A 12766-nucleotide genomic window follows, 5' to 3' on the forward strand; every position below is an offset into this window, starting at 1 on the left:
CGGGGGTTCCGAGTCCAAGTATTCCATGGTCCTTTGCCTTGTCCTGCTCCCACTTGATAATTTTGGGCTCCTTGTAGCCTCGGCCCTTCGTGGTGCACATAGTCATTGCTTCTCACATTCCTTTGACGCGTCGTCAGAGAATTTCAGATCGCCGCTTTTGTCGACTCGTACTGCTCGTCTAGGTTCTTCATCTCTTCTTCATTCAAGACAAACTCGGCAGAGCGATGTAGGGCATCTTGGATAGTGAGCGGCGTGTTCAACGCCATTTCCCTCCGGAAGTCGGACTTATACCACAGTGATCTTTTCAGGGCTGTGAGAGCTGCCTTGTTGCTCACTCCTTCCACCTTTGACACCACCGCTTTAAACCGAGCCATGTAAGCTTTCAATGGCTCGTTTGGTCCTTGAGACAAAGTTCATAGATCGTCATCAGAGGTTCCTTGGTCGTTGAACATGGAGTACTGTTTCAGAAAAACGGTTGACAGCTGCTGAAAATATAATGGAGTTACGCTCAAGCCTCGAGAACCATTCCAATGTGTGCCTTTCAGGTGTTCGACAAAGAGAGGCAGAAACTGGCATCTCTTCGTCTTCGCTGAGATTGGGGGCGTTTCTCGAGAAGGCTCGTCCCATTCCGATCTGAAAAGCTGTGATGTGTGCCTTCGGGTCAGTTGTCCTTCGTAGAAAGGAATTCTTATCTTTCCCGGTTCAGGGATCTGAGCTTCGGTGATTTGCACCGTGAATGGCGTACGCTGCGTTTCTTCCAACATACGATCTATCTTCGGTGCCGAACTGATTGCATGATGAACTTGGGATCGGACTGCCTTCATCTCGGCGGCTGTCCGAGCTATAGTAGCTCGGAGCTTGTTCATCTCCTTCATCTGGTTGTTCTTTTGCGACTCGTCGACTTCGTATTCGATACTGCCACCATTTAGAGCGGCTCGACGTGCACTGCTGCGTTGATTTTCTTTTCGTACCAAGCTATCATGCATCATCTGCTCGACCCAGAGCAAATTTTCCTCTTCCTCCGTCAGGTTTTGATTTCGGAGTGCGGCGTCATCTTCTTTTTCGTCCCTGCTCCTTCCAACGCCTCTTCGAGTTCGGCTCAGGTAATATGTCCTGAAACGCGGCTCGATTAAAGGACGAGCTCCTCTTCCTGGTCGTCTTCATCATCCACAGTGATCGTCTCCTTTCCGATATCTCCTGCGGCATTACCATCGTTCTGCTGGTCATGCTTGTTGCTGTTCACTGTTCCTCTCCGAGCTAGCAGAGGTGGTTTAGTCGGTGTGGACTTCTTCACCGTGGGTGTCACCAAGCCGGACGGATTTTGCTGCGCCCCTCCGAGCCTGTTTGCGGGAGTTGCGAACTCGAGGGAGTTTGGTCGCAGGCCGAACCTTCGCAGGACATCTCCGGAAGTTCCCGTCAGTCCGAGACGTCGGTTCCTGATTGGGTTCCCCGTTGTCAACGCTTCAAGTCTCTCCACGAAAGAGCTGTTCTGCATTTCCTGCATGTTAAACTTTTTCATCATTGCTTCGAGCATCTTTTTCACCTCGTCCAAGGGTTCGGCTGTTGTACCTGCATCCGTCGGAGGAGGATTCTCCTTGCTTTGGGTAGGATCTCCGCCGTTGTTCTAGTCATCTCTCCGTTCGTCTCCGGACATCTTTTCGGATCTCGTTCAAGAAAGTTTTCGGTGTAAGAGAGCTTTATTTTCCCACAGACAGCGCCAAATTGTGTGAGTCGAAACTCGCACAATCAAAATTTGTTAAGGAAAAAGAGGGATCTAAAGCTTCTAAGTGAAAATCTCAAGACCAAAGATCGAAAAGTAGTTTTATTGCTTAGGGTTTCTGTGATTGCGTCAAAGTTACATAATGAAAGAATTACATCGACTATTTATACTAAGTCTACAAACCGCCTAGCCGAGATTCTCTCCAGAGATTCTCGGAAATCTTCCTTTTCTTTTGTGCGGCTGACAACTCCAATATCTCCTATGGTAAAATCTCTTGGACTCGTTCATCAGGCCTTTGCGACTATTTGGTTTGGTCCATTAACACTTTCGACCCTTCGGCTCAGCCCATTATCTTTCTTTTTCGGCCCAATCCACTTCTCGTTTACGGGTGATTCCTTGGCTCAAGTACGCGAGAAACCTTCCAAACCAATACCGGCTCGGTTTGGTTCTTCGCCTTCCCTGGTTTGGCTTGGTCAAATCAAGCCTTTCATTTGGCTTGGTTTGGCCAAACCAGCAGTTGGTTCGGCGCGGTTTGGAATGGTATTTGGTTTGGCTCGGTTTACTATGTTGGTTGCGTTCTGGTTCGATCCTTCCTTCGGTAAATCGTAGAATTGGGCTTTTCGAAACCCAATTTCGACACTTAGTCTTTTTTAGGCAGTTAAACTCGTGTGGGTGAAAACTGACCCCAACAAGGATGATGGAAAAAATTGTTATCTCATTCACCAAATCAATCATATTGGACTAAGTAATGTCCTTATTCCATAGCTCAATTTAAAAGCAGCTTAGGAAGTTGATAACTAGAGGTTTTCAATCTTTTAGATGGAGTTATCAATCCCTTGTCAATGTAATACAAAGGGTTATCAATCCAAATATGTGGGTAGACACTAGTTCATGCTGATAGTTTCTTAATCCAAGCAATATGATGAGTTTGGTTTGTGCAAGTGCTTAAAATGAAATCTAAGCAAGCCAATGACAAGTGATTAAAGTAAACTAAGGCAAGCACTAACAATAAACAGGTGATGATGATATGAATATGATGAGGGAAAGACCTTAGACAAGATATGGTTAGGGTGCTTTAATACTAAACCAGAGAGTTAAATGAACAAACAATCAAGCAACACCATTCAACATAGACTCTTAAGTAAGATAATCCTCTCATGAAGGCATTGAACTCCTATGCTAATCCTCTTTCATACCAAATTTCCATTTGAGAAGCATGAATCAACAAGCATTAAGAATCAGTCTAATAAGTCATTTAAGCATTAAACAATCACTCTCATGGTGAAAACACTTAAACCTCTAACAAGCTTGGTTCAGGGATTTTTACAAACACCTTTTGGGTGAGGAAATGCCTAAGATCTAGACCAGAGTGATGTGCAAAGATCTAGCTTTGAGAACAGCTTGTTAGAGAATGGATGATGCAAGATCTAACCCCTAAACTCTCTAATCTAACATCTTAGCACCCTAACCTACTCATCTAAGACCTTAAGATAAATCTACTCACCAATCATGATTATCTCCCTTGATCTTTTGCCAGATGGGTAGACAAGCATGATTAGATGATGAGAAATGATAGAAGATGGGTAGATGATGATGAAATGGTGATTAAAGCTCTTAAACTCTTTTGATTCACGAAGAAAATGGAGATATCTCTCTCAAAGTGTGTTCTTTCACAAAAGAGGTAAAAAGCTTAAGGGAAAATGAGATAATCCTAAGGGTATAACCTGAAAAAGTATTTATAGTTGTCTCCTAATTTCCGGGTCAACCCGGGACAAACCGGGTATTGACCCGGAAAGAAAAGCTCTTAAAAACGCAACCAACTTTACACCAAGGTGTGTTTGTCCGTTGCTCTGGCCAGTGTTGTGATGTCCTGAAGCTTGTCTTGGCGTGTGTGCTGACACCGGGATTCAAATGGCCGGTGTTGTCCTCGGGGTTGTGGAGAAAACTCGGACGATGGGAACAGCACCGGGGTTCATTTCCCAGGTGTAGATGCCGGTGTAAAATGAGCAAAACTTCTGTGAGTTTTACACCGGGGAGCACACCTAGATGAAGCTGCTCGGTGCTGGGAAGATGGCTGGAACGTGTGAGCTAGCACCGAGGTCAAAATGGCCGGTGTGAAAGTTGGTGTTGATGAATGGTTTGAAACGATGCAGATTACATTGAGATGCTCTTCTCCGATGTTGTGGCCGGTGCTGAACATGCAAAAGGGTTGGTGCAAGGCTCACCTGGCACTGGGGTGCAATATCTCGGTGTGGACCACGTTATTAGAGTCAGTGTAGCAAAATACCCGGTATTCATCTTGGTGCCAGGGACATCTCCACACTTAAACCATTATAACTTTCTGTTCAGAACTCCAAATCACACAAGATCAAGTCCACAGGAAAGATGACTTAGCCAGCTAGACCTTTGGTGAAGACCCTAATTGCATCCTGGAAAAGAAAGATCTCCTGGACGGTCAATCATTGAAGTGCACCGGAATGCTCCAGAAAATGGCTTCAGAACCTGCATTCACTCCGGAAAAGATATCTCCCAGCTAAGAGCTCCAAATTGTGTGATCTTAATTGTTCTGAAGCTCTTGATTCTTGATGAAGGACCCGGAAACTGAATCGGTCTGGAAAGGCATCGTCCCACGTAATTTTTGAAGCTCATCGGATAGGTTTAGAATGGAAGCAAGACAGGTGTATCTCCTGATGGCCTTAACTCTCTGCTCACTGCTCAGAATTCCGTATTTCTAACTCTTCTAGAACCATGACTCGATTCTCTCCAACTTTGATGAAGACCCCAACAGCTGAATCGGACTGGAAGCTTTCCCGGACAGGCAATCTTTGGCGTGTATCGGCATAAAAAGGTTTTAGCCGAGAGCTCATGTACTGATGCTCGGGTTTTGGCCGCTACACTGATCTCGCGGTAAGGCTTTTAGCCAGTAAAACCCAACCTGTCTTGGCATAGAATTCAGCCAATAGAACCTTCATCCGGTACAGCTTTTGGTCGATGGAAACTTCACACGGTAAGCATTTTAGCCGAGAATTGTAGCCTGCGGTACATGGCTTTTGCCGATAGATCCTAAAACCACATTTCCACCATTTCTGATCTTCCAAACTCCATTGCATCACTTGGTCTCACCTTTTCTACTCCAAAAGCCTCCAAAGTACCTGTTTAAGACTCCAAACCATGCAAAGACTCACTTGGACCTAATGCAAACCCCTAAGTCCTAAAACAATACCTAAAGACCTAAAATGCATGAAATAAGACATGGTTTGGACTAAAACATGCAAGCGAAATGGTGCATTTTATGAACATATCAGAATTTAATCAATGCAATATTTTTTTCAGAAATTTGTGGTTTGATGATTTTTAAAAAAAATCATCATAATTTGGTGTACGAAAAAATTACGATGATTGTTCATCAAAACGTCATAAAACCGTTGTAAAATTCCATCGAACTTACGACACAATCTCAGTCGTGTGTTTTCCAGATCCGAGGTACGAGGTAATAAATGAATGCACATTACGATGAATTTACGACGGAACCACCAAAAAATCGTCGTAATGTTCATGCGGTGTGAGTTAGCCACGTGTCGTTTCATGCATTGGTTTGTTTTGGGTACGACGGTTTTATGACGACCACAAAAGTTAAATAAGGGACGCGGACTTCCTTCCTCCTTTGCTCATTTCTCACTTCTCCTTCTCTCTCTAAACTCTCTAAACTCTCTCTCTCTCTAAAAGTTCCCTCATCCTCAAGAGTTTTTGTAAATTCCCTTATATAAATTTTAATTTGTTTTTTATTTATAATTTGTTAAATATAATTAAGAGATGAATATAATTTAGATAAGTTTGGAATTAGATAGGTTTGAATTTATGAAAAATTTAATTTTCGTTATATCTAATATGTTTTTAAAATTTATTTTTCAGAATGCTATGGCTCCCCGAAGGTTCCACTATCGAAATGTTTTGCCTCCAGCAGATGCTAGCGGTACGTCGAACTCTGCTATGGAGTCCGTAATCCCGGAGTCTTCGGGAACGCAGGCTGCCGTATCTCAGAGCCCGGGATCTCAACTGGGTTTTGTTCCGCCGCCGCCACCTCCACCACCACCACCACCACCAGCAGAACCAGCCCTGATACCGCCTCCACCGTATGCACAATATACGGTTGAGGATTTCTACAGCAGCCAGGTCATGGCGGGATGAAGAAACTTGATCCGGACTGACCTGCTGGGACGTTTTGGCATGTTTTCAATTTTTTATCGAAATTTAACAAATATTTATACAATTTATATATTAATAGAATAGATATCTAACAAATATATTTTTACGATGTTGGTTTGATGTCGACAATTGCGTTGGTCGGAGCATCTCTGATATCATCAAGGGATTCTTTGTACAATCCCATACCAGCTTTAGGAAGCTGGACCAGGCCACTTTCGATACTTGGTTCAAGTGTTTCACGGTTATATAGTTTATAACTAACTTTTTTTTTATATATCAAAAGTGGCATTAGGTACTTTCCGCACACGGCCGTGTGAAGATGACGTTCAGAGAGAAGGTCAAGCTGTGCCTCAACAACACCATTTCCGACTGGAAGAGGAAGTGGAAGGTTGACGGAGACAAGGCAAAGCCAGGGCCTATGGCTGATAGTGACTGGGAGGGTCTAGTACAGCATTGGCTGGATCCATATGCCCATACCATTTTTGCCAAGTGTTCGGGATCCAGGTTTGTTTTTAAACTAAATTAATATGTGTTTACAGATATATATAATAATATTTTTATTTATATAAACTAACAAATTTTTCTTTTTCAGGAACGCTAAAGATGATGCAGGCCAGCCAAAAGACTTCCTGCACACTTCCGGTCAAGTCCCTTTTGCTGGGAGACGTCTTATAATGGTAAGCTTAATTAACAAGTTATTTATTTTTTTTATTTCAATTATTTTTATTAACATATTCCATTTGATTTTGTAGGTCGAAGAAAACGGGGGAGAACTTCCTCTGATGAGGAAGGTCTTCGCGGAGACCCACAAGAAGAAGAATGGTGAATTCACGGATCCTCGGGCGGAGGAGATCTACAACGCTGCCTGTGCGAGGATCGAGGAGCGGCAAACGCACACGCAGTTCTCGCAGCAGGTGCCTCTGACGTCTCCCGGAGGTAGCTCGGTCTAGTCCACACCGACCCTGATGGTGGCGGAGATGGACAAGATCTTTGAAAATGTAAGTTTTAATTTTTATTTCCTACTTGACTTCTTTAAATATATTGTTTCAATAGGTGTTTTACTTATGTTTTCAACATATCTTTGCAGGTTGCCCCTCGGAAGAAGGGCAGGGTTTTAGGGATGGGATCCATCCATGATACCATTGTCGTTTCTGCAACTGGTCATGTCCGGTCAGAGGATCTGGTGGTTCTTCAGCAGGAGCTGCAGGAGATGCACACGCAATACAAGACGAAGATCGACCAGTTCTATAGTCTGTCCGACATTTTGGGCGCCGATAACCCCTTTCTCACGGTGCAGTTGGACATGATGCGGGCATCTGGAGTCCTCGACACTTCTTCTTCATCCTCGAGGAGGCAACCACCGGTGCAGACGGACGAGGAGATGTTCCGGTCTCTCGGGATAGATCCACCTAGAGCCGGATACCAAGCGCCAGCAAACTCCAACCGAGCTGCGGGCGAGCAACCTACGGGCCAAGACGGGGAGCAGGAGGATACGGGGATAGACATTAGTGTAGATTTAGGACTCGATTAGGTTTTTGTAATTATTGGAATTTTTTTTCATTTTGGATTTTAATTAAATTTTAATAATTAATTTTTTTAAATTATATTTTAATCTTTTTTTGAATTTTAATTCAGTTTTAATAATTTTTTTTTTTCATTTTATCAAAACGTCATATCATCCTCGTAATTATATTTATTATTGTTTTAATATATCATCATAAAATCGTCGTAAGGTTACGACGGAAAAACTACGAATAAAAAAAAATACGACGGTATTACGATGGTTTTTGTGTTGTAGAATATACGCCGTTTATATGTCGGTTATGTACGACGATTTTACGACGGTTACAATGGTAAACAAATCGAGGCAAATCGATGTAAATTCGACGTAATTTTACGATCATCACATTCGTCATAAAATCATTTGAAGTATTACGACGATTTCACGACGAAAGGTTTACGATGATTTTATGACGGTTTGATACCGTCTTAAAATTTCCGATAATTTTACGAAGAAATGTATTTTATGACGATGCATTTACGGCGGTTTTGAAACCGTCGCAAGTACGTCATAATGGGTGTTTTACAATGATTTTACAACGGTTTCGACTGTTTTAAAAAGGTGTTTTTCTTGTAGTGGACTAGTTTTTATGAGTACACCAATTTGCATTGCAATTTAGAAATAGTAACTAGGACAATGAGCTTGAACTCTTTTGATGATTAACTCTCTCTCTTTAAAGAAATGTGAACTCCCAAACACCAACCATCTCTCTCATTTGTTTTTTTTGCTTGAGGACAAGCAAAGGACAAGTGTAGGGGAGTTGATATATTCATAAAATGCATCATTTAGTTTGCATATTTGAGTCCAAATCATGTCTTATTTCATGCATTTTAAGTCCTTATGCATTATTTTAGGACTTAGGAGTTTGCATTAGGTCCAAGTGAGTCTTTTCATGGTTTTGAGTGTTAAACAGGTACTTTGGAGGCTACATTGAGTGGAAGTGGTGACACCAGGTGATAAATTGGTGGAAGAAGGATCAGAAATGGTGAAAATGGTGTTTTGGAGTCCATCGGCAAAACCATGTACCGCAGGAAGCAAAACATCAGCCAAAAATGCTTACCGGGTGGATTTTCTCGGCCAAACGCTGTACCGGTTTATAACACCGTATTTTGACCACTTTTATGGATCATAATTATGTCTTATGCAGGTGTTTTAACTCTGTTTTCAATATTTTAGAGTTTCAAAAGACTTTACAGGAAACTTGGGAAAAAGATTTGCAATTTGGAACAAATGAGCAATTTTGGATAAATGCAGACTGTCAGAAGTATGACAAGCGATGAAGACCTTCTCACCGTCTGATCAACCCCAAAATTTGAGACAACATATAGGATCCAACCAGCTTTCTAATGCACTTGGTTTTGAGACAATCCAACGGTTAGATCTTCAGATACTCCCGATGCAAGAATGATAGAAAATGCAGTTCCGGAAGAGAACCATGTGCCGGGACCGCGGCCAACACCCATTTTCCCGCGGGTAGAGCCACCGCGACCGCGGACATTGGTCGGTCACTTTCCAGACGACTTAATTAAAGCCCATATCAATTCCTTTCGTTATTTTTGAAGCCCAAGTGTCCACGACCACTCCAGAAGCTATAAATACCCCCTTTAGGTCATTCTAAAGGGTGTGTTCTTTTCTGTACTTAAATTTTTGTGTGAGACTCAAAGCCCTAGAGAGAGAGGCCGCCACCCTTGAAGGAGGAGCCGCCGCAGGAGTGCATCATCTCGCCTCCGCCGTCGACTCTGTTCTTCGTTTTTCTTCCCTATTCTCTTTAATTTCCTGCAACTTTCAATACTCTGAGATGATTCTTTACAATATGTTTGAGTAGTTACCCAGTTGGGTTTAAAGGGATTGTTCAAAGGGAATTTCATGTGTCTTTTTGTTTATGAATCGATATAATTAGGATTTATAATCTTCTAGATGTTCTTCGTTTGCCTTTAATCTTATTGCATGATTCTTTGCTGGCCACTTAGAAGCCGATCTGATATGATATGTTGCGAAAGCTTTCATTGATTGTCTGAACTAGGGTGAAACGAGCAATTATTCTATAAGAGTGGAAACCTACCTGTAGTTGAGTTGTGAATGTTGATGAGTCTTGTTCTGCTATTGCATCTTCTCCCTTCCAGGATCAGAGTGGAAACCTACTGATCAGGGTTGCGAGAGATAGTTGTTTAGTGCTGCAAAAGTAGGCTATTCATACTTCTGTGCCTCGAGTTCTAGAACATACGTAGTTGATTACCTTTATCACTTGTTTAAAATCAACATAGCTTAGTCAATGAACCCCTGTGAATTACCCTTGATGCCCAACGTTTGTCTTTAATTGCTTACAACCTTTGTATTCCTCTGCTTTTCATTCGCTTATTTCCTTGTTTCCATTCTCCTTTGTTAATCGCTTTTACTTACTTTATTTGCTTTCGTTTTCAATTGCTTTTGTTTGCTTTGCTTTCTAGTTTAGATTTAGTGACAACCAAAACCCAAAACCAAAACCCAAATTGTTTAGGTCTAGTCTGATTTAAGCATTGCCGTGAATTCGTACTAAACCCTAAGTACTACAGCGCACATCTGTGCACTTTCAGAAATTAAGGGGTTATAAATTTAAAACCTGAAGCTTAGTAAAACGAAAACCGACCAACCCGGTTTACAATCGCATCAAGCTTTTGGCGCCGTTGCCGGGGATTTTGATTTATTTCGTTGCGAATCCCAGCTTAAATCCATTAGAACACTTGTTTACTTTTACTTTTTCTTTTGAATTTTTCAGGTTTCTCTGCAATGAGAGACCGGGAACATGTTCCCGGAACTCTTGGTGATCCACCATATCGTGTGGATGGTGATCCCAGCGACGATGACCTGACTGATGATGAGTTTGAAGAACCGATTTATGATGACAATGAGCTAATCGGATCCACAAAACATGAAGATGATGATGAACTGATTGGAAGTTTCAATTCACTCGAGAAATTCTTGGGAGATCGAAGAGCTATTCAACCAGCCTTACCAGAGGATGGCAAAACCAAAATTAAGGTACCCTATATCCATTTAGTTCAACAAAATCAATTCCATGGTTACAATTCCGAACACCCGATTGACCATATCGAGACGTTTGAAGAATTATGTGCAACCATTACAGCAAATGGGGATTACCACAAGTGTAGTCTTTTCCCATTCTCTTTGAGAGACAATGCCAGCAAATGGCTAAAATCTTTGCCACCTGCTTCACTAAAAACGTGGGCAGTGTGTAGAATTGCTTTCCTAAATCGTTTTTATACTAGAAATCGTTCAAATCTCTTAAGAAACAAGATAAGAACTTATAAACAAAAAGAAGATGAAGATCTTTTAGATACTTGGGAAAGATTTAGAGAATACCAAAGAAATTGTCCACACCATGGATATACCGAAGAATACCTGCTGGGTATCTTCTATCGCGGTATAACTACAGAGTTACAACACTCTTTCGACACAGCAAGTAATGGAGACTTCTCAACTAGATCTGTAGAAGATGCTCACGTTTTCATCAAAAATTTCGCAAACAGCATTCAGTCCACTTGGATTGCAACAACCAAACAAGTCAAACAATACGTGTAACTTTAATGGTTGGGACAACCCAATAGATTCTTATGATCAAGGGACGGTTAACACTGCAGAAGTCTATCAAATTCAAGATTTTCCATTCGTTTCTGATCACCGCGGGTCCATTCATCCGGACCGCGGCAAACCAAGCTTTCACCGCGGTCGTGATGATGCTGACCGCGGCCAAGACCTGTTTCACCGCGGTCGCGAGCCTTATAACCACGGGAAACTGTCTTCCGAACTTGCCTGGACATCAACTTCCGAACCAATCTTGGCTATTCAATCTAATCCTGTTTCATATTCTAGTTTTCCCTCTTCTGAAGCTGAAAACCTAAACAAAAAGATTCTAGAGCTTGAAAAATCTAGGTCTCAAGAGACTAGTGATCTTAGATCTGAACTAAAAACGATGCAAGAAGATTTCAATGAAAAATTTTCCACCCTTCTTAGCCTAATGATCAAAACTAATTCTAAAAACTTAGAAAATTCTGAAGAGGAGCCAAGTGAAAATTCTTTCGAGAGCTCAAGTGAAGCAGATCCCTCCGATCATGTGAAAGCTATCACACTTAGGAGTGGATTAGCTTACAAAGAGCCTGAATTTCCTAAAGATCCCAAAGATGAGGAAAAGGGTAAGGAAAAGGAGAAAGAAAGAGAAAGAATCACGTTTGAAGATGTTGAAAAAGAAGTGGTAGGAGAGAAGGATGGAGAAGAAGTAAAAGAAGATACATCCCGGGAAATCCTTGGAGAAGACCCGATTTCACCTCCACTAACTCGTGTCTATAAACCTAAACCTCCATATCCTAGAGCCTTAAGAGCCCCTAGGAAAGAGAAAGAAAAAGCTAAGCTGAAAGAGTTGATCGATCAACTAAATGTGAGATTACCTTTCGTAGAAGCTTGTGCTATGATTCCTGCTTTAGAAAATACATGAAGGGTATTCTAACAAATTCTTTAACTCTTGAAGAAGGCGTTATGATGATAACCCATGAATGTAGTTCTATCCTGCAAAGCCGAATCCCTGAAAAGAAAAACGATCCTGGAAGCTTCGTACTTTCATGCACCATCAATGATGTAGCTTTTGAGCGTGCTCTCTGTGATTTAGGATCTAGCATAAACATGATGCCTATTTCAGTAGCAAAACGTTTAGGACACCACACTTTCCAGCCCACTAAAATTTCCTTAGTATTAGCTGATCGTTCCGTTAGACAACCTGTAGGTATCTTAATTGATGTTCTCGTAGAAATCGAGAAATGTTCCATACCTACTGATTTCGTAGTTCTAGAACTAGAAAGAGAACCTAAGGATCACCTTATTCTTGGAAGACCATTCCTATCTACAGCCGGAGCCATAATCAATGTTCCTGAAGGAAAAATTGACCTTCATTTAGCCGGTTTAGTTATGCAATTTGACATGAACAAAAGTTTCGATAAACCGACTCTAGATGGCAAAATTTGTTGGGTTGATGAGTTAGACAGAATTATTGAGGAAGTCTATTAAGATTTGCTTCTAGACGACCCTTTAAGTGTCACGCTTTCACCCGCAAAAGATGAACGCAATTTCCTTGAAGAAATTTCGAGTGAATGCGCGCGTATGCTTGATAAATCCGAAACTTATAGGAAACCTCTAAACTATCTAGATCTTAAGGACCAAACAAACATTCCTACACCTCCTAAAGACACTGCTGCAGCAATTAATGATCCTTGGAGCGAGCTTAAAGCCCC

General features: G+C 41.7%; 1 non-coding gene across 1 annotated transcript; it reads right to left on the reverse strand.

Annotated features, from left to right (window-relative positions):
* Window positions 1-10765: 10765 nt before the first annotated feature.
* On the reverse strand, window positions 10766-10873 carry LOC112086041. Its single transcript, XR_002899266.1, has one exon. It is a non-coding gene; the product is annotated as a small nucleolar RNA R71 (small nucleolar RNA).
* Between the last annotated feature and the right edge of the window lie 1893 nt (window positions 10874-12766).

Source organism: Eutrema salsugineum, unplaced genomic scaffold (assembly GCF_000478725.1).
Source record: "Eutrema salsugineum unplaced genomic scaffold, Eutsalg1_0 scaffold_24, whole genome shotgun sequence".
Lineage (NCBI taxonomy): Eukaryota > Viridiplantae > Streptophyta > Magnoliopsida > Brassicales > Brassicaceae > Eutrema > Eutrema salsugineum.